General features: G+C 43.0%; 1 protein-coding gene across 1 annotated transcript in view; it reads right to left on the bottom strand.

The window, feature by feature from the left end:
• FGF10 (fibroblast growth factor 10) overlaps positions 1 to 20,381 on the bottom strand; it is a 153,936-nt gene that overhangs the window by 62,929 nt on the left and 70,626 nt on the right. The window lies entirely within an intron of this gene.

The raw sequence follows: 20,381 nt of genomic DNA, 5'->3' as shown, positions 1-20,381 counted from the left end.
GGTTTAACACTATGGTCCTCAAGTGGTTAAAAAAAAGGTTTTCAAAATAGAATACTAATTTTTCAAGGAAAAAAATTTCGAATTGCCTGTTGCAGCAGATCATAAGAAACCAGTTGCTTAAAGGGAACCCAAGGTGAGATGGATATGGAGGCTGCCATATTTATTTCCTTTTAAACAATACCCGTTGCCTGGCAGTTGTCCTCATCCTGTGTCTCTAATACTTTTAGCCATAGACCCTGAACAAAGCATACAGCAGGTCAGGTACTCTGACTCAGCTGACTCAAGTTTTATTAGATTAGCCATATGCTTGTTCCAGGGTTTTGATTCAGACACTCTTTATACCAGAAGATCAACAGGGCTCCCAGGCAACAGGCACTGTTTACATGGAAATAAATATGGCAGCTTCCATATTCTTCTCACCTCAGGTTCTCTTTAATGCCAATTGCTGGATGCCTCTTCACTCCTCTATGGATAGCAATCACTATGTAAGCGTGGCTGTAGTGTTTATCCCACACAGAAGCACACCCTTGTGACATGGACCACTTTTATTTTATTACAAGACTGGAAGGGCTGAGCTCACCCTGCCAGGGAGAGGAGGGGCAGGAGCGGTTTAAAAGGATACACGAGCTGACATGTGACATAATGAGATAGACATGTGTATGTACAGTGCCAAGCACACAAATAACTAGGCTGTGTTCCTTTTTTCTTTCTCTGCCTAAAAGAGTTAAAAATCAGGTATGCAAGTGACAGTTTCTGCCTGGGTTGTGACAGGGTCAGACTATAGCATAGCCCTCACTGATAAGGAATTACAGCCATAAAACACTTTCCTGACAAAACAAGGCTTCTGAGAACAGGAAAGAGTTAAAAAGGGTCAATAGTTCATAGATTTGAGCTCTGGCATACTTCAATGCATGTGTCATTGAGCAGAGACAATTAAACAGTAAAAACTTAAAAAGTAGATTTAAAAGTAAAATAAAACTGTGGGATATCCAAAAAAGGTTATTTTTAGGAGAAGACGGATAGATACAATTGTATATTGCATCAGTTTATTTTCACTTTGTGATTCCTTTATTAAGCTGTGGAACCTGATTTGGTCCAGCAGCAAAAATGAAACCCTTAATTAATATTAAAAGCATCTTTTAAAAATAAATATGTCCTGGAGCCCTGTACCCTGGCTAGATGAAACTTGGCCAATGCAGCTGACAAAGGGCCCATATTTGAACAGCTATATTCAGGTTGGACTTAAAGTTGACCCGAATTTGGACACCAACCAAATCACATTTTTAAGGCCACACTCCATCCCACTAGCTTGTGTAGCACAAGTCTGAATAACTTAAATTGTAACATTGCCCAGCTGCATAAATCCCATCACCGATACTACTCACTGTTTTAGCATGAAGGCTGAGCTCTGCCTGTATCTGCAGATAATAGCAAGCTAACACATTATTATTATTTATAAATTATACTGTAGAGAAGAGATGGAGCACCAGTCCTTTTCATTAGGGGTTATAAGTGACTTCACAGATGTTACAGGCATACCAGATACAGTACAGATGGAGACACAGGCCTTACAGCCGTTTCGCGGTGTTACCGCTTCCTCAGAGACCAAGATATTCTACCTTGGTCTCTGAAGAAGCACAACGGCTGTAAGGCCTGTATCTCCATCTGTACTGTATCTGGTATGCCTGTAATGTCTACGTAGTCACTAATAACCCCTAATGAGCAGGACTGGTGCTCTGTCTTCTCTCTACAGTATATGTTGAATTCTTATACGTGAGCATAATCCATGGACACCGATACACAGCTTTATTCTGAAGCCAGCTCTATTCTGAAGCCAGCATTTAGTGACGACCACTCTGCTCTATATTGGTGTTATTATATATAAAGAGCCAACATATTCCTTGGCGCTGCACAAAGTAAGAAACAAACAGGGGGTACAAAACAAGACAGATGGTGGTGTAGCAGACAAATATGCAACATACAGAACTGGTACCCAATACAGAATTAGTCATTACAGTGACAAAAGTAATATAATGAATAAAATGAATAACAAAATTCCAAGACACAAACACATTTGAAATTATACTTGTGACTACGTGACTTTTTTTTATTATCAAAAGTGAAAGATAACATTGTTACAACGTATTGCCACGTCCCTATGTCTTTTCTGCCAAAATAGACGCCACACACCTAAAGAGAGAAGGTGCAATCCTTGTCCATTCCTGGAAACGAGGATATTCTGAGTGTCTTCTGATAATTAGGGCCAGTTTGCACTGGGCTCCAGCCGGTACACTCAGCCCCATACAAGACAGCCGCAGACCTGGGACTAAAATTCATGACAGCTCCCAATGGTGCTTGGCAATTCTTTTTACAGCACATCTGCTATAAAGTTAACTGAACATTTCCCTTCTGGCGGGGCCCTGCATACATGTTTGCTCCAGCGACACCTTTGATCTGGACAGTAACCCATCTACAGCTCAAAAGCTTTTGTAGCAGAGGGAGAAAAAAAAGAGAGTTTTGAAGGGTGCTAAAAATTACTGTCATTACAGGAGAACTGCCCTTCCTGTGCGTTTCAACAATGCCGCACATCAACAACAGGCAACAGTCCCGCTTTTTATAATACGCTTCAAATTTCCACATTCACCACCCACAATAAAGGGAATATTTTGATTGAAACGGAAAAAAAAGATATATATATGTAAACACTTTTCCTCCTTTACTAAAAAACACAGAATAATTGCAATGCATTACCTATGCGATGTTCCCTCTGTGGCTGGAGCATTGCAGTGTATAGGAGTGTGGCATGGTAACACACTGCACTGCAAAATAGGCCATTAACGGTTACAGGGAAGCATACTTTATGCTTCACTGTATGCAATGCTGTGCGTGTGACATGCAGCGCCGCTTTTCTGATCCATTGTGTTTCGTTCTTGCCGTCGCAGGGAATGCAACGCCACGGCCATTGTGAAAGTGGCCTAAAGCTACAACAAACTGATGAGATAAATGATGTATTGGGCCATACACAATTCACTTTTTCTCCTGAGTTTTCTCCTAGGTGATATTTTCACCTATTGTCAATAAAATGCCTTTTAAACCACCAGCCAGCAAGAAAATGCTTAAAATAGTTTTGATAGTACTTTTTCACCTACGTTTCAGTACTTTTTCAGATGAGAAGTGCTGGAGAGTTATTTTAAATAGAAGATGGAAAAATATCTCCTAGGAGAAAAGTGTAATTGCATTTGGGACAGGATCTACAAAAAACACAAAAAACGCATCTATACTATGTTTCCAGCAGTTTTTTCTCCAATCAAAAGTGGGATTTCCCTTCAAAAATCTACCACTTCCCATCCCATACACACACAAACATATAATGTCTACACTATAGCAAAGATACACAAGACAGAGTAAAAAAAAAAAAGGGGGGGGGAGGGGATGGGGGTGTATGAAGATAATAACCTAATGATGTTTTAAAATGAAAAGGGGGATATAAAGAGAAACAGAGCCAAGAGAGAAAAATCAATAAGCAAAAAACAAAAAGCAGTGCTTACTGAACAAGATGGAACGAGGAGGAAGAGAGAGAGGGAGATTGCAACTGAATTGCACATTTCAGAATGAAATAATGGCATACTTCCTGTGACACGGTAATGACATACATCCTGTAATGCAGTGATGACATACCGGTACTTCCTGCAACGGAGTAAATAACATACTTCCTGTGATGCAGTAATGACATACTTCCTGTGACATAGTAATTCCATACTTCCTATGATGCAGCAATGGCATACTTCCTGTGATGCAGTAATGGTATACTTCCTGCAACGGAGTAATAACATACTTCCTGTGACACAGTAATTACTAAATATTAAGACTGAGAGACATCTGTGCCTGAGCGCCTTTGTGATTCTAAGTGTGTGTCTATCCGAGTATAAGTGTGTGTGTTTGTGTATACATATGTGCTTGAGCTTGCGCAAAACTGTCTGTACATTTACACATCCGTGCATGTGTCAAGACAAGTAACACGTCACATAACATTTATATTGCACTTGTCCCCTGGCGGACTCAAAGCACTTTTAGAGCTGCAGCCACTTAGGGTGTGCTCCACTGGCGATGAGGAGCATTGGGAAGGCGTGTGCCCAAATACTCCTTACTGTTTTACATACTGGCTTTGAACCCTGGTCAAAGGCTCAAACCAAACATCAAAGGCAACACCCTTAATCAGCAGCTGTGTGTGTGTATGTATCTGTGAGAATGTGTATGTACATGTGTACCTAAGTGTGTGAGCCTGTGCACATGTATACATCTGATTATGTGCTTAAACCTGAGTACATCTGTGTGTTTATGTGAACATTTGTGCATACATCTGTGCATGCCTCCAAGTGTGTACATCTGTGCCTGTGCGCATGTGTAAATCTGAGTGTGCGTGTACATATGTGTATGTGCTGGAGTGTGTGTGTGTGCCTGTGTGAAAGTGTGTGCCTGTGTGAAAGTGTGTGTGTGTATGTGTGTACCCGAGTGAATGTGTGTGTGTGTTTGTGTGTGTGTGTGTACCTAAGTGAACTTGTGTGTGTACCTGAGTGAATGTGTGTGTGTGTGTGTGTGTGTGTGTGCCTGAGTGAATGTGTGTGTGTGTGTGTGTGTGTGTGTGTGTGCATCTGAGTGAATGTGTGTGTGTGTGTGTGTGTATCTGAGTGTGTGTGTGTGTATCTGAGTGAATGTGTGTGTGTGTGTGTGTGTGTGTGTGTGTGTGTGTGTGTGTGCGCGCCCGAGTTAATGTGTGTGTGTGTGTGTGCCTGAGTGAACGTGTGTGTGTGTGTGTATCTGAGTGAATGTGTGTGTGTGTGTGTGTGTGTGTGTGTGCCCCTGAGGAGGGCATATTGTTAAGTCAACTCATTACTGCCTCACAAAGGAGCAGAAATAAAATGATAAAATGTTTTAATGAAGTGCACAAGGCCTCCGCAACATGCAGGCCTGTGAAGGAGTAAATGTGTCCAGGGATGGCTAATTATCCGCTATAAATCACCAAAGATGCTGAGTGAAAATTCACAGTCAAGGCTTTCCATGAAAGTTTTGGTTATTAAAGAATAATAAAGCAGCTGGAGGTTTAATTCTGAATCTGTGATGGATAAACTCCAGGACTGCAAACTTAGCTACTGCCTGTCCTGAGTCACACCAATCATTCCTGGCTGCACATGCAACATATTAACACGCCAGTAATTAACTTACATTCCCAACTGCTGCTAAAAGCTTCCCTCCCGAACACACTGCCTCTCCTCCTCCTCCTACTTGTTTTTATTACCTCTGATGAGTCACTAAACATTAGCCCAGGGCCTCTTGCTGAACACTGGCTTGCCTGAACTTTTAGAAGACTATCCCAGACTGAACAAGTTGCCTCCCCCCAGGAGGTCATTAATAAATATAAACATATAGATATCCTGGAAAGTATGTACTTCATTAACGCATGAAGATCAAACCATACGGAACTTTGCAGGGAACACAGACAACCCAGTCCATCATTTCTTTCCCCAAAGAGATTAAAACGAAATTCCACCTTTTTTGAGAAGTAACCAGTACCTTAAAGGATACCCGAACTGACGTGTGACATGATGAGATAGACATGTGTATGTACAGTGCCTAGTACACAAATAACTATGCTGTGTTCCTTTTTTCTTTCTCTGCCTGAAAGTGTTAAATATCAGGCATGTAAGTGGCTGACTCAGTCCTGACTCAGACAGGAAGTGGCTACAGTGTGACCCTTACTGATAAGAAATTCCAACTATAAAACACTTTCCTAGCAGAAAATGGCTTCTGAGAGCAAGAAAGAGGTAAAAAGGGGAATTTCTTATCAATAAGGGCCATAATGTAGTCACTTCCTGTCTGAGTCAGGACTGACTCAGCCACTTACATACCTGATATTTAACTCTTTCAGGCAGAGAAAGAAAAAAAGGAACACATCATAGTTATTTGTGTGCTAGGCACTGTACATACTCATGTCTATCTCATCATGTCACATGTCAGTTCGGGTATCCTTTAAGTTACCATATATACTCGGATATAGACTTAGTATAAACTGAGGTGCTTAGTTTTCTTAGTTTTTCATTCAATCACCAAAAAATGTTTTGACTCGAGTATTAAACAAGAGGAGAAACCCAGGTTGCCACTTTTAACATCCCCATATTGCTTCTCAAGTGGCCTAGTGTGTGTGTGGGGGGGGGGGGGGAGCTTATAGAGTTCCCTCATGTATAGTGGTCCACCTCTCCCATACAGTGTTACCTGATGTCTAGTGGCCCTCCTCCCTTTCCCATAGTGTTCTCAGTGGTGGTTTGTTGGTGCCCACCCTCTCTCCCTGCGTCCCCTTGCAGAGTACAGGCAGTGGAGGTGGTGGAACAAACAACATGATCCGTAGCCGAACACACTGCACCAGGTCTGTGAGTGTTCCTTCACGCCAGATTCGCCCTTTAGTGTATGTTGATTCTGCTCTACTTCCTGTGCAAGCTACAAACACTAGAGGTCGAATCCAATGCAAAGGAAGACCCGGCGACTCGGCGCAACGTGGCCAGCTTCGGATAAAATGCTGTTTTACTGCTTTTGGATAGGGATGCCGGCACAATGGAGGAGACCAAAAGGAAATCAAGTAACCTGATAAGACTGCAGGGGGCTGGAAGTAAAACTGCACTTTTTTCCACTGCTTTGAGTATCCCTTAAGCAACAGGATGCAAATGTATCTAATGGCCCATGCTCACGGGCTACAATTGTCGGTGCGCGGGTGTTGCGGCGACATGTCGCCCGTGAGTATGAGGCGCAACACGGGCGCGCACCCCGAACTGTCGCTCGACGCTGCTGTCGCCAGGCAATTGGCGCGGTCAATCCGCCGCAACTGCCGCTAGACTGCATGGGTATGCGGACTAGCGACAGCAACAAGCAGGGAATACCTTGAGCTTCCGGCAGGTGGAGGAACAACAGCGACAGCTTCCGCCGATTCAGTTGCCAGGTCCCTCCGCCGTGTGTATGCAGAGGGACCTGGTGACGAGCTGTCGCCGGCCTGTCGCGCACACGCTCCCGTGTGCTAGCGACAGGCCACAAATGTAGCCCGTGAGTATGGGCCATAAGAGAAATGTGCCAGTGATTTAATATATGCTGAGTGGCCAAAATTTAGAGGCACATCTTATTTAAAAGTAAACCAGTCCAATGGTGACGTAAAGTAACGTAACAACGCAGAGTTGCTTAGAGAGGTGAAAGGCGCATAGCCCGCATCAACAGAAGGGCAACAACACTACAAATCACAGCTGAATTCAATACAGGTGCATCACAAAGCATATCTCAATGCAAAACAAGACATATTTTGCAAAGGACTGGCTTTAGCAGCAGGAGACCATCAAGAGTGCCTTTGGTATCACATAAAAATATGAAACGATGCTTGCTGTGGGCCCTTGCCACCGTGCGTGATCGGTCTCAAATTGGTGTGAAGAACATCAATCAGAGTTAACCTGCTTCCATGGCCAGCTCAGTCTCCTGACATCAATCACATTGAGCATTTATGGGATGAAGTCTAAAGATCACTTCAAAGCTTGGAAACGCCACCATCCAATCTGACTCAACTTAGAGCTGCTATTATGTCAGCATGGGCCATCATTCCTCAGCAACATTATCAGCATCTAGTTGAGTCCATGCCAAGGAGAATATCAGCTGTGATCAGAGCTAAAGGTGGATCAACTTGTTATTAGAGGGCATTTCTAATTTTTTTGGGCACTCAGTGTACTTCTCCGTATTTTTCTGTTTACCTCATTTTCTAGGAAGTTTCTTGAATAATAAAACGTACAGAAGCAATTATCAATAAATGTTTCCCTGTTAAGGACTGCAGTAGCATATTGTTAACGATTCCTGTGGTACCTTCTACAGGAGGCAGGTTCATTTAAAATCAACAGATACCATAAGTGATCTTATGGACCTGACCTGAATTTATTCACCAAAACTTTAGATGCTAAGGTGCACACAAACAACTTCCACCAAACTGCTGCAAAAACACTCCAGTATTCTTTAATATGAGTTAGGCAAGGGCTCAAAACTCTTTGGACCTATATGCATACTATGCATACAAAATCCAATCCAAGTTTGCTCGGTTATGTTCTTCAAAGAGGTTCAGGCAGGAAGACCTTAGAAAATCAGAGCCACTTTGTAACAATGGTACTATGTAAGAGAGTAACATGAAAAAGTTAATGACTGAACTAGATTGGCCTGTAATACTCCCACTGTCACCAGTCTTCTTCTTTGGAGCCTGCTACTTCCTCTGAGAAGCCAAAGCACCATTACAACTAACAAAGCATACTAGAACAAGTCATTATTCTTCCTTTCAGCCTGAATGCGGTTGTTCTAGATGGTGTCCATATGCCAGTCTCAGAACACCTCAGCAAGTGGCAGCTATTAACCTCTCTTCCAATCTTGTTTTGGGAAAGGTCATTCCACTTCACTGAAGTAACAAATGACATCCTCTCAACCATGGTCCAAGGTCAATACTGCTTTTATTGACTTGCCAAGGGCTCTCAGGTCTGATAAGCCCTAAACTGTTTTAGAGTAACTATTAGACAAAGTACCAGGATGATCAATCAGAGGAGGGTGGGGGGGATCACAAAATTGCTTCTGAAACCCAGACGTAATTAGAGCGGTAGCATTTTAACAGCAATTAAATAAAGTTGTCTGCTCCATCAAACTCAAGAACTGAGCAGAAACCCCACACATATCCATGCCCTCTTTTTCCTCCAAACAGTGGTCAAGGGTGGTTGACGACTCAGCTTCATCTGGAGTAGAGATAATATTTAGAAGTCTTCTTTCATGAGACATTCTTAATGCAAATCAGAAGTTGATTTGTTTAGAAAGTTCTCAGTGTGCCATCAGATTTAAACACAGGCTTCAGAACGGGGGACATCAGAAGGAATCCTCTGACCAATGAGTGATAGAATGGAATTTGCCTGCAGAATAAATATACTGGCAGAGCTATGCTGGCATTTACCGTCAACATGGCAGGTTCCTGCTGAAAGGCAGCTACTTAGCCATTGTGCATGTAGAAAGAAACACACAAGACATTGCTCATTTTTTTCATCAAGTAAAATTTCTCTCAAACCTGGGCAACATAGATTAGAATGGATGGGGAAAAAATTAAACACCCGAGAGAGAGGGTATCTTCTGCAAAACTGCATTTCAAAACACTAAGTACAAGACACTTATATCGCGCTTTTCTCCTGGCAGACTCAAAGTACCAGAGCTGCAGCTACAAGAACGTGTTCTATAGGAAGTAGCAGTGTTAGGGATGGCCCATGGTCTCTTTACTGAATAGGTGCAGGCTTACTGAACAGGAAGAGCCAAGATTCAAACCCAGGTCTCCTGTGTTAGAGGCGGAACCTTTAACCAGTAGACTATCCAGCCACTACTAAAGCCTCGTACAAACATATGAGGACTGTCGACCGGCAGGAATCGGGACCCAATCCCTCGGACAACATTTTGGGGCAAACTATGTACAGATTTATCACTAGACTGCACTCTAGCGTTGCATTCTGTTGCTATGAAGAGGGGGGCTGATGCTGCAGCCCACAATGGGGGTGAGTGGAGAACAATAAACTTGGCCAAGACAATCTACCAGGTAGTTTGCTCACGGACACATCAACGTGGACAAGGGGGCGCTCAGTTGAGAACCATCCAGTGTGTGTGCAAGGCTTAGGGCTCCTTTCAAATGGAGGGGTGCACTTCAGCTGATCTTCTCTGCAGTGATTGCTATCCAGTTGCAATGTGATGTAATGGAATGGCAGTGTTTGACACAGAGCATTTACAACACTGCAGAAAGCCGCCTCATGTAACCTTCAGTGGGCAGCTGTGTACAACAGACAGACACCACCACACAGCCTGTGCTGAATATACATGCAGTTACCTGCAACAAGGTTGCCACCTCATCCCTCTAAGTCTAAATCTAAGTTATACAGGTTCTGAGGCTACTCACACATAATCAGTGCCTAAACTGCATCTAATTAGCCACAAGGCATGTATAATTCATATGTGCCGGTATCTAAAGGGATAACGTGGCAACCCTGACCTGCAAGCAACCAGTAGATCCACAGGAGCAGCGGACAGGTAGCGGGCCCACCCAGATCTCTGATTTGGTGCACGTGTGTAAAGCTACAAGCCAAGTAACTTCTCTGTTATAAAGAACATATCAGCCTTCCTATTCCTCCAACGCCAGGTTTCCTTTATAAACAAACCATTTTTTTTTTTTTTAGAAAATCTAACCGCAAACATACATCCCTCTATTTACTTTTCCTCGCAGTGTAGAAGACCTTTTTTACCCAGTGTGGGAACAGTAGCAGAAATCATGGAGGAGGTCAGAGCAGGTCATGACAGCCAGGACTACAAAGAGGGAATGGAGGATGGTGCAGAAGCAAACATGTAGGAAAGGCACTGATATACCGGGCGTATATTCATTGTGGAAGACTTCTCCTCCTATCTACTCTTATGCCTGGAACACACAATGCAATTTTCTGTCAGATTGACAGTCAAATCAATGATTTCCGACAGGTCCGATCTGATTTCCGATTGTTTTTCTGATTTTGTATAGAAGTGATCAAAAAATCGGTCAGAAAAACAATCAGAAATCAGATCAGACTTGTTGTAAATAATTGATTTGACCATCAATCTGACAGGAAATTGCATTGTGTGTACTAGGCATTACAGTACCTCCAAGACCCCAGCTTATTCCCGACTCATAACCTACAGCTAGTCTCCTCTCTCCTCTGTGCTTAAAGGGGTTCTGTGGGTCCTAAAAAAACACAAAAACTAACACTTACCTTGGGCTTCTATCGGCCCCCTGCAGCTGTCATGTTCCGCACCGTCCTCCTATGATCCTCATTTCCCCATCGCCGGCACCGGTCTATTATTCGTCTAACAAGACAAATAATGCTTGCTCCCGCTCGCGTCTCCAGGAGCTTATTGCACAGGCGCAGTACGAGGTTTTCTTGTACTGCGCCTGCGCAGTAAGCTCCCGATGATGCAGCGGGAGCGAGCATGCGGCCACAGTCGCGCAGCCACATTTGATCATCTGGATCAATTGTACTAGGACAGGCGGGAAAGGAGGATCGTAGGCGGACGGCGCGGGACATGACAGCTGTAGGGGGCTGATAGAAGCCTCAGGTAAGAGTCAGTTTTTGTGTCTTTAACACGATTCTCCATCTCTCCCAATTCTAACTTTGAGGCCCCTTTTAACCTTTTCGGGACCGGCCGCCTACCCCCATTTAAGGACCAGGCATTTTGCGCGGGAGGGGGGTGCGCACGTTTGGGGGGGTCAGGCGGCCGGATCCCGTGTGTGGCTGGCTAGATTGGTGTCCCCCATGGTGGCCTGTGCCTCCCCCTTCTGCCAGCAGCCTTCACTCACCTTCCAGGCTCCAGCGATGAGCCGCACGGGACCCTCTTCTCCGGCCGGCATCTCCTTTCTGTCTGACGATCAGTTCCGCGTCGCGGCTTGATGACGTCATCAAGCCGGGACCCGGCGCTGACGTCAGACGGAGCGGAGATGCCGGCCGGAGCGGAGGGGGGTGCCGATCGTCGCGGGAATGGCAGGGAGTTAAGTGGGTCCTCTTCTTTCCTCCCCTGCCGCCGCAGCTGTCAAACTGATCACTACGATCGGATGGCTATCGTAGTGATCACGTGATCAGCAGCCATACGCGATGGCTGCTGATCATTCGGGGGAGATGTCGGCTGTCATATGACAGCTTAATCTCCCCCTCCGGGTGCGCACGATCGCGTCGGGAACGGAAATTGCGGGCCGGCGTAGATTCTACGCCGCATCAGGCTAGAACAGCCACAAGTGCGGCGTAGAATCTAATGCACGCGGCCCCGAAAAGGTTAAACTTGCTTTGCAAACCTGTGTTGCATTACCCTGTTTTACTGCAGGGTGACGCAACGGCAATGCAAGGCAATGGGGCCTCACACACTCATAGCTCCTAACTGTTCCTCTTTTGGAGAGACAGCCCCTCTTTGAGAACCAAATTTCCCTGTCCCTCTTTCTTCCTCATTTCTCCCTCTTTCAGGACTGATGCACAGATCTATATGAATATATGTATTTTTCTACTGAAAAATGTGTTTTATTTAACTTTATTCCTATCTTTGAAATTGATATATTTCTTATTTTCAAATGTTAATATGATGGAAAATTAACCAGGATATAAAGGACCTCTGTGGTTTGAATTTTAAAACAACATATTTTTCTTATAAAATCTTTATAGCATGTGTGACTTGGGGTGTGTTGGGGACATGGTTAGAGGTGTGGCAGAGGGTGTGGCTTAAGTGTCCCTCTTTCTGATCTCAGTTGGGAGGTATGCACACTTACGGCGTTGTGCTGCACCGGAAGTTCCTGATCCACGACCGAGCTGCTGAGAAGTCAACAGCGCGTTACTGTCGGACTTCCTCAGAAGTAATGTAAGTCAATGGGCAACGCAGAGATTTTAAACATGTTGGAGGCAGTGCACATGTGCGGAACAACGGGAATACGACGGGGAAACCATGGAATCCCAGTGACGTACTTCCTGTTCAGCAGGAAATACATCTCTGGGCAAGGAGTGGCGAGGGTTGTTCAATTGGGGGTGGGGAGGGAGATTGGGGGCACTATGCATATGACCCTGTGGACACACCCTGCCAAAGGGTCATATGATTGACATACAAATGCACAGGCTAGGTGTATTACCCTCCTGACTGTTTCTTAACGTTAGTTAGAGTTGGTCTACGAGATGCTAATAATTTTGAGGTGATGCAGATTTTATGTACATTTTATGCAGCTTGCCATTGGTCCAACGAAAAATCACCAGCTACTGCATTTGATTGGTCCAGTTCCAGGCTGCATAAGTTTCAAGCAGTCATAAAATTTGCTTCAGTTTAAAAAACATCCCACTGACCAGAAGGACTAATGATTACAGATGGTGAATGAGTTACACGCTTGCATGAAAAAAGGGCACCAGGAAAAAAGAGCTCGGGTGGATAACGAAATCTCAATAACAATAAACATCATTAACGGAATTGGTTAACGATAAATACCGTTTTCAAACAGACGGATTTCATAAGGAAAATGTATTAACATTAAAAATCATTACGTAATGCAACAATACAGCTTAAACCAACCCTACTCTCACACAGGACCCTCCCCTGGTGGTGCTTAACCCTAACCACCTCCCTGGTAGTGCCTAACCCTAACCAACCAACCCCCCTCCTCCCCCCGGTGTTGCCTATCCCTAACTGCCCCAGGTTGTGCCTAACCCTAACCACCCCTCTGATGGTGCCTAACCCTAACCACTCCTCCTGCAGAAACACCCTTTTACACATAGAAACAATAATATCTTTGGTAATGTATAATCTGTACGTGCAAACGAAATAAATGACAAAAACTATAACGTTGCAAGCTTCTAAAACGATAACATACTTCAAAAACTTTAATGTTCTAATGTTGTTAATGATATTTATCGGGCATTCTTTTTTCTGCTTTTTTTTCGCCGTATTAACTATAACTGCATTAGAGTCTACGGCGGCATCCTTTTCGTTCACTATCCGCCGGCGCCCTTTTTTCCTGCTGCCAGTTACACAATTGCCAAAAATATAGTAAATAGTGCTGTGCAGATCTTTTTGCAATCTAATGCTATTACAAATTATCTTCCTACTTTAATTTGCAGCCAACAATTGACAACAAGTTCAATGTGCTTCTTCCCAATCTTAGCAAAAATGTTCCGTTACTCATTTTCTACAACTGTACTAATCTACTGGCTTGTACGCATGCATAATTACTGTCGCCTGCTGGGATCGGGACTCATGTGCTGCACAAGAACAACACACTCTACACTGCGGATCTCTCAGAAACACATCAGGACCACTGCACACACACTACATTCTCACAGAGATGGCCCTGACTAGCCACATAGGCCAAGAGCCCTCCAACATTGCATACAAGGCGTAAGGTGCTGGAGTTGTATTTGCCAATAATCCTTGCAATGTAAAGAGCCAAACTGAAGGCAATGAGGTTTTGGGGTTTTTTTGCGACAAAGGTGGGATGAAAAAAAATCATCCAATAAGAAATGTATTTAGCTTACCCATCCTGTTGTTTTTAGTGTTCACTGTAGGAAGTAGGAGAAACGTGATATGAAGAAAATAACATTTCTGCTGGTTTCCTTCTTTACTGTTTCTCTGTGATGCCAAAAGTGACATCACTTCTGCCCTTTTCTTTTTTTATTTTCAACCTAGCTCTCATTTTCCCTCCCTACTGCCACAGCTTAATGCTGGGAATACACCATGAGTTTTTTGGCAGATAGATGGCTTGATAGATAATTTCCAACAGGTCCGATCTGATTTTGATCATTTTTCTGATCGATTTTCTTATAAAAGTGAATGGAAATCGATCGGAAAATCGATCAGCCAGTAAATCTGCTGAAAAACTCATAGAGTTGTATTCCAGACTGGTATACATTCCAGAAGAACATTGACTGAGCTGATAACGACTGCCTGACAGGAGAATACATTGTTCTCCCCCACTTATCCGGCTCAAAGTCACTCCCACGCTGCTTGTTACTGTAGCTAAATATATATAACACTTTTTTTTAAATAACTTCCCATAATCCTGCTGGCACTGCAGAGTTCCTACAGTTAGGCAAAAGCACACAGACCAAGTAAAAAGAAGAAAACAAGGGGGGGTTACACATAGGCACCTATTTTAAGTTTATATAAATTTTGGGGGCACTAAAAAAAATTTTAGATGATTTTTTTTTTTAATGTTACCATCCCCTTCATCACATATCCTCATGGCTACCCTTATCCTCCATGCTTAAATGATCCGTTGGTCCTAATCCTAAAAATATCAAATAATTATTTATCAGCATTGGGCAGAAAGTAAGTCACTGGCATTTCCGACGGTCCACGCATGCGCACCGCGCTCCTGTCTTGCATACTGCCCATTGACTTGCATTACTGCATAATCCATGCGGTGGCCACGGATCATGCGCTAATGCACTTCAGCCTTTGTGTTGGCATTGCGGTGATTGATACATCCCGTACACAGCGTCGCTTTGCGCGAAGTGTGCAAGTTTCCACAGACTTGCGTGGCCCTTGTGTCGGGAAAGTGTTGGGGAAGTGTACGGCGGCGTGACGCAATGTGCAGGCATGTAGGTAGAAAAAAACAAAGTCTTGTAAAAGTAATACCTTTTAATGGCTAACTGATAAAGTTAAATAATGCAAGCTTTCTGGGATCTAGTCCCCTTCTTCAGGCATATTTCCAGATGTAAGTTGAAGTAAAACACTGATGCAGGTAAATAGTAAACACAAAGATGGCAGTTGTGCTGGTTACTGTTTAGCAGTTAGATGTCAGGTTATCAGCAGGCTGGAGCGTGGAGCCAGTGAGCTCATGCAAGCAAACATGAAATCTAGCAGGTTTCTGAAGATCATGAAGCCAAGTAAATCATGTTGCATAAGGAGTCATGAATCCCATTCCACAATTTAAACCCTCTGTTAATGTCTTAAACATCTTCATACATTTGTACTCAGAAATCTTTCTTGCTTGTTCATGCAGGCATGCAAGGGGTTTGAAGTGAAAACTGTAATGGGTGCAGAGTGGAGAATGTATTTATTTGTGCCAGCTTTATTTATTTATATGCTTACTCAGAAAATATAACAGATTTTTTTTTTAAAGTAGCAAACACTTTTCATCTTGAAGAACAAATGTCTTGCCTTTGGGCGTTTTTTAAATAAAGTTGCACGGCGGATCCTTTGTACACAGAGCAGAGCTTGGGCTGAGAGCCACGAGCAGAGCAGGATGCGCACACACGCTCACGCCATGTGGAAGATGGCCGTCACATCTTGTCATCAGCGGGGAACACTGAAACATAAACACAGCCAGACCATGCCAGGAATCGCAGTTGTGTTCTGTGCTTGTTACGGCCACATCTTCACGCTGCGATGCAATCCTCACAGTTCATGACAGCGTCCAAATGTCCCACCTCATAGCTCAGCCTAATGGCGGTTACTAATAAAGTTTTCTCATCCACTTTATAATTTTGAATAGTTTGGAAATGGGGTTAGAAACCTTTGGGAGTCTCCATCCCTGTGGGAACATTTTCACTCGCTTCTTGTTTACGGGGCTTCCATGCAGTTTTTTTGGCTTTAAGGAAGAATTCAAACATTAAATAAATCCTCTTTGAAAAAAACAGTTTATGCTTTATATGCTTTTTATGGCCTCGAAAAGTGAGTGCTGAAATGGCCTCAACTGCTGTGCTAACAAAAATAAAGTGGACCTAAACTCAAAACCTCCTCTCTGCTCTCAAAGATAAGCAACAGCATAATAATCTTTAAAGAAAAACATTTCTTAGTTATAGCTGATACAAATCTGGAAAAATCTGCAGTGTGTCTACTTCCTGCTTTCATGGAGGCAGACATAGGGTTAACATCCTGTGTTTACAAATTAGCTGCTCTGCCAAGGACTGCAAGGATTCCTGTGCTGACACCGCTCCAAATTAAACTTGTGATTAGTCACAGATGAGGGGGAATTAGAACTCTAAAAATGCATACAGGGTGCATTTCTCTATGTTTTCCTTCTATGCTGTGCAAGAGTTCAGGTCCACTTTAAGCAAGTTTTCCCAGGCAGAATCTTATGTTCTTTGAGGTGACTCTGTTATCTTTAGATCTGTCAGGCGAATAAGGCTGAGTACACACGTACGATAACGATCGTTCGAAAACGAACGATAACGACAATCGGACCGATAATCATGCGTTCCAAAATTTCCAACGATCGTTTTTTTGGACGATAACAACCGTTATCGTTCAATCCGACCGATCCAACCCGGCGGATTTTTTCGAAAGATAATCGTTCAATCGTTGCAGTGTGTACAAAGATCGTCCGATAATGATTATCTGTGGAGTAGTACGCATGTTCTTATTGCCTGTCATAACGTCACTCCCGTTTGCGCACGCATTTTTTATCGTTCGTCGTTCAGTACTTTATACTTATATCGTTCACGTGTGTACACAATCGTTCATTACGAACGATCTTTTCGGTCTAATTTGAACATCGTGTAAACGTCACGAATCGTTCGTAACGAACGATCTTTATCGGACGTGTATACGAACCTTAAGACAGCTATGTATGCCATTAAGGAGCTGATTTAATTAGCTCATGACCCTGTGATCACTGTGAGGTAATCACAGTTAGAATTCTGGCACAAAAGGGCTCTGATCCTTAACGGATACCTGAGGCGAACATAAATAGTGTTCTTTTTCTTACCTGGAGATTTTTCCAGCCCCGTAGGCGTGCAGGTCCCTCGTTGTCCTCACGGTCCTCTTCCTTGATTCGCTGTTTGGCCTGGTACGGTGTTTAACTTAGCTAAGTCACGCACTACCGTGCAGACGCTGGCACAGCGACACACCTCCTTGATCGTACTCGTGTGGCCTGCAGAATTCTGTGCATACGTGACTATAGCTCTTCACGTAGTGCGCATGCACAGAGCACTCCCGGCCGCTGGAGGACCATCATGGAGCTAAGTTGCAGACTGTAACAGGCCGAACGGGCAATCGAGGAAGAGGACCTGAACAACTATTTATGTTCACCTTAGGCATCGATGATTAGAGACAGTGATATTTTTGCAGGCCTTCTGGGGGCGAGCCAGAATTTTTTCCAGTGTGATTTCTGATCTTATGAATAAAAATGATTTTTATACTGTTAAGGAAAAGAGACAAATGCCCCGCTCTTCCATTGTTAAGGGCTTCTGCATATTTTAGAATGCATACAGGAAAATGTTTTCACATTTTCATTACAACGCACATTTGCAGCTACAACATAAAACAATACATCAAAACCGTGTGCGCATAACTACGATCCCCAACATGGGATAGCTCAAACACGGCAGCACTCAACACAGGTGTTAACATTCATATGAAAGTCTGTGGACATTCATATTACAAACACACCGAATTATACTTGTATAAAGAGATGGTTAAAACGTAACTGTTAATATAGAGATTAGCCCACAACTCTAGAACCAGTTTCCTCTATACAGACAATTCTGAAAACGTGGGGGTACCATAGACAAACAACCTATTTCAGCTTGGCGTACAGAGGCGCCAGTGAGAATAAAACCGTTTTAAAAAACGTTTAAAAGGGGGAAGTATGGTGGAATTACCTCCCTCGTAGAAAAAACAGACAGTAAAACGTTACTATAATTCACAGTAACTTTTATTAGATACTCCAAAGGTGCAACGCATTTCGCAGGTAGTGATCCTGCTTCATCAGGCAATAAATTTGGAGAATGTAAAAAGGGGTCTGTAGCATGGCCAAGCGCCTTCTACGAGGGAGGTAAGTTTACCATACTTCCCCCTTTTAAACGTTTTTTTTAAAAACAGTTTTATTCTTACTAGCGCCTCTGTACGCCTACCTACAATCAGTTTAGTCCACCATCAGTGCAGGGGTGTATCCCCTTACTTTTCCTATCTACAGAGAGCGACTTCTTAAACCTGAGTGGAGTCAGGTTCTAATGCTCCCCACCTGCCTTTCCAGTGGTTGCCTTTGCGGCGACCTCTGTTTGTGAGTATAACCATTGTGTTTTTGATATTCACCTACCACTGATCCAAATTACTACACTATATTGGGCTCTCAGTTGTTTTTTGTCTTTGTCCAAACCTATTTTAGCAATCATATATCGCTCCTATAGTTAGGTCTCCTCCACTATTACACAAGATCAACGTAAACTTAACACATCACTCCACCACAACCCAACATGTTTCACCCTATAAAAATAGAGGCTTTGTCAGGGGTACAATTCTAAGGTGAAAAAACAGCGTCATATCTTTGCAGGTTTAGCCTGGTGGTCGCAGGTTCATTGATGATGACTAAGAAACGCTGCAGACCTGGATTTTGGAGCAGCCCACGGACTGAAAAATCTAGTGGAGCAATTCAAGAAATGAGCAGACCTACAGGAGGATTGTATAGATAAGAGACAAAACAGTTAAGTCCGCATGGTCTCAGTTACCGGTATTAAAAAATATGTTGCCTCTACCTTTTGATTTTCCCCTTGTGCTATATTTAGCTTGTGACATCATCTTTACCCATAATCCCATTAATTATCAATTACAATTCCCATGCTGTAATGTTTTGTAGCAAACTATCCCTCTGCACGCGCTTTCCTTAATGTCACCCAAGTCTTCATCTGTCCGCAAGCCTGCTTCAAACACAATCTGTATTTAATGTTGCAAATGATAGATTATACATGCAAATGTCAAAGTTCCCTGTTTATTTAACAAGAATATAATTTTTTTCTCTTTCTCTCTCTCTTTCTTTGCACTCCTCTAGGTCATGCTTCACACACTTTGTTAAATAAATCCAGGGCTTTGAGTCTCTTAGAGCTTTCTCCCAAATGTTAACACAGGAAAGTTTGTGGAAACCAAATATTTTGTATGATGTCCTCATTCTCACATGCTAAGTCATTAATAGATCAAATAAACACGGCCATCCCCTGTGAGGGGTCCAGCAGAGAGCTCTGTGGCTACACATGCTGAGGAGTCAGTGCTGCTATACAGGAAGGGAGCAATGGCTAGACATTTCCTAGTCCACACACCCCTCCCCCCGGATCACTGACCCCATCTCACAACACACTTCCACAACCATGTTTATATGTAATTAACGCTTCTCTCAAATTGAACAAATGCTCAAAAAGGTAAAAAAAAAAAATCAGTGTTTGGCAACTTATCTGCTGACAAAAACTTAACACAAACTCATTAATAGTATTATTTAGAGTTTATATAGGGCTGACATCTTCCGCAGCGCTGTACAGAGTACCGGTATACTGTCTTGTCACTTATCTGTCCCTCAGAGGGGCTCACAATCTAATCCCAACCCTAGACATACATCTATATTGTGTAGAGTACAGTGGGATGCGAACGTTTGGGCAACCTTGTTAATCGTCAAGATTTTCCTGTATAAAGAGGAAATGGTCCAAAATACCTTCAACCAGAATCCAGATTCTCATTGGAATCTACAGGAAGCATTTAGAGGCTGTAATTTCTGCAAAAGGAGGATCTAAATATTGATTTCATTTCTTTTTTTGTGGTGCCCAAATGTATGCACCTGCCTAATTTTATTTAAACAATTATTGTGCACTTTCTGTAAATCCAATAAACTTAATTTCATTTCTCAAATATCACTGTGTGTGTCTCCTATATGATATATTTAACTGACATTTTTTATCGTAACAACCAACAATTTATACAGGAAAATCATGACGATTAACATTGTTGCCCAAACTTTCGCATCCCACTGTTTGTATCGTAGTCTAGGAGGGCCAATATAGGAGGAAGCCAATTAATTTATCTGTATATTTTTGAGATGT

Source organism: Hyperolius riggenbachi, chromosome 1 (genome assembly GCF_040937935.1).
Source record: "Hyperolius riggenbachi isolate aHypRig1 chromosome 1, aHypRig1.pri, whole genome shotgun sequence".
NCBI lineage: Eukaryota > Metazoa > Chordata > Amphibia > Anura > Hyperoliidae > Hyperolius > Hyperolius riggenbachi.
This window is presented reverse-complemented; position numbering and strand designations above follow the sequence as displayed.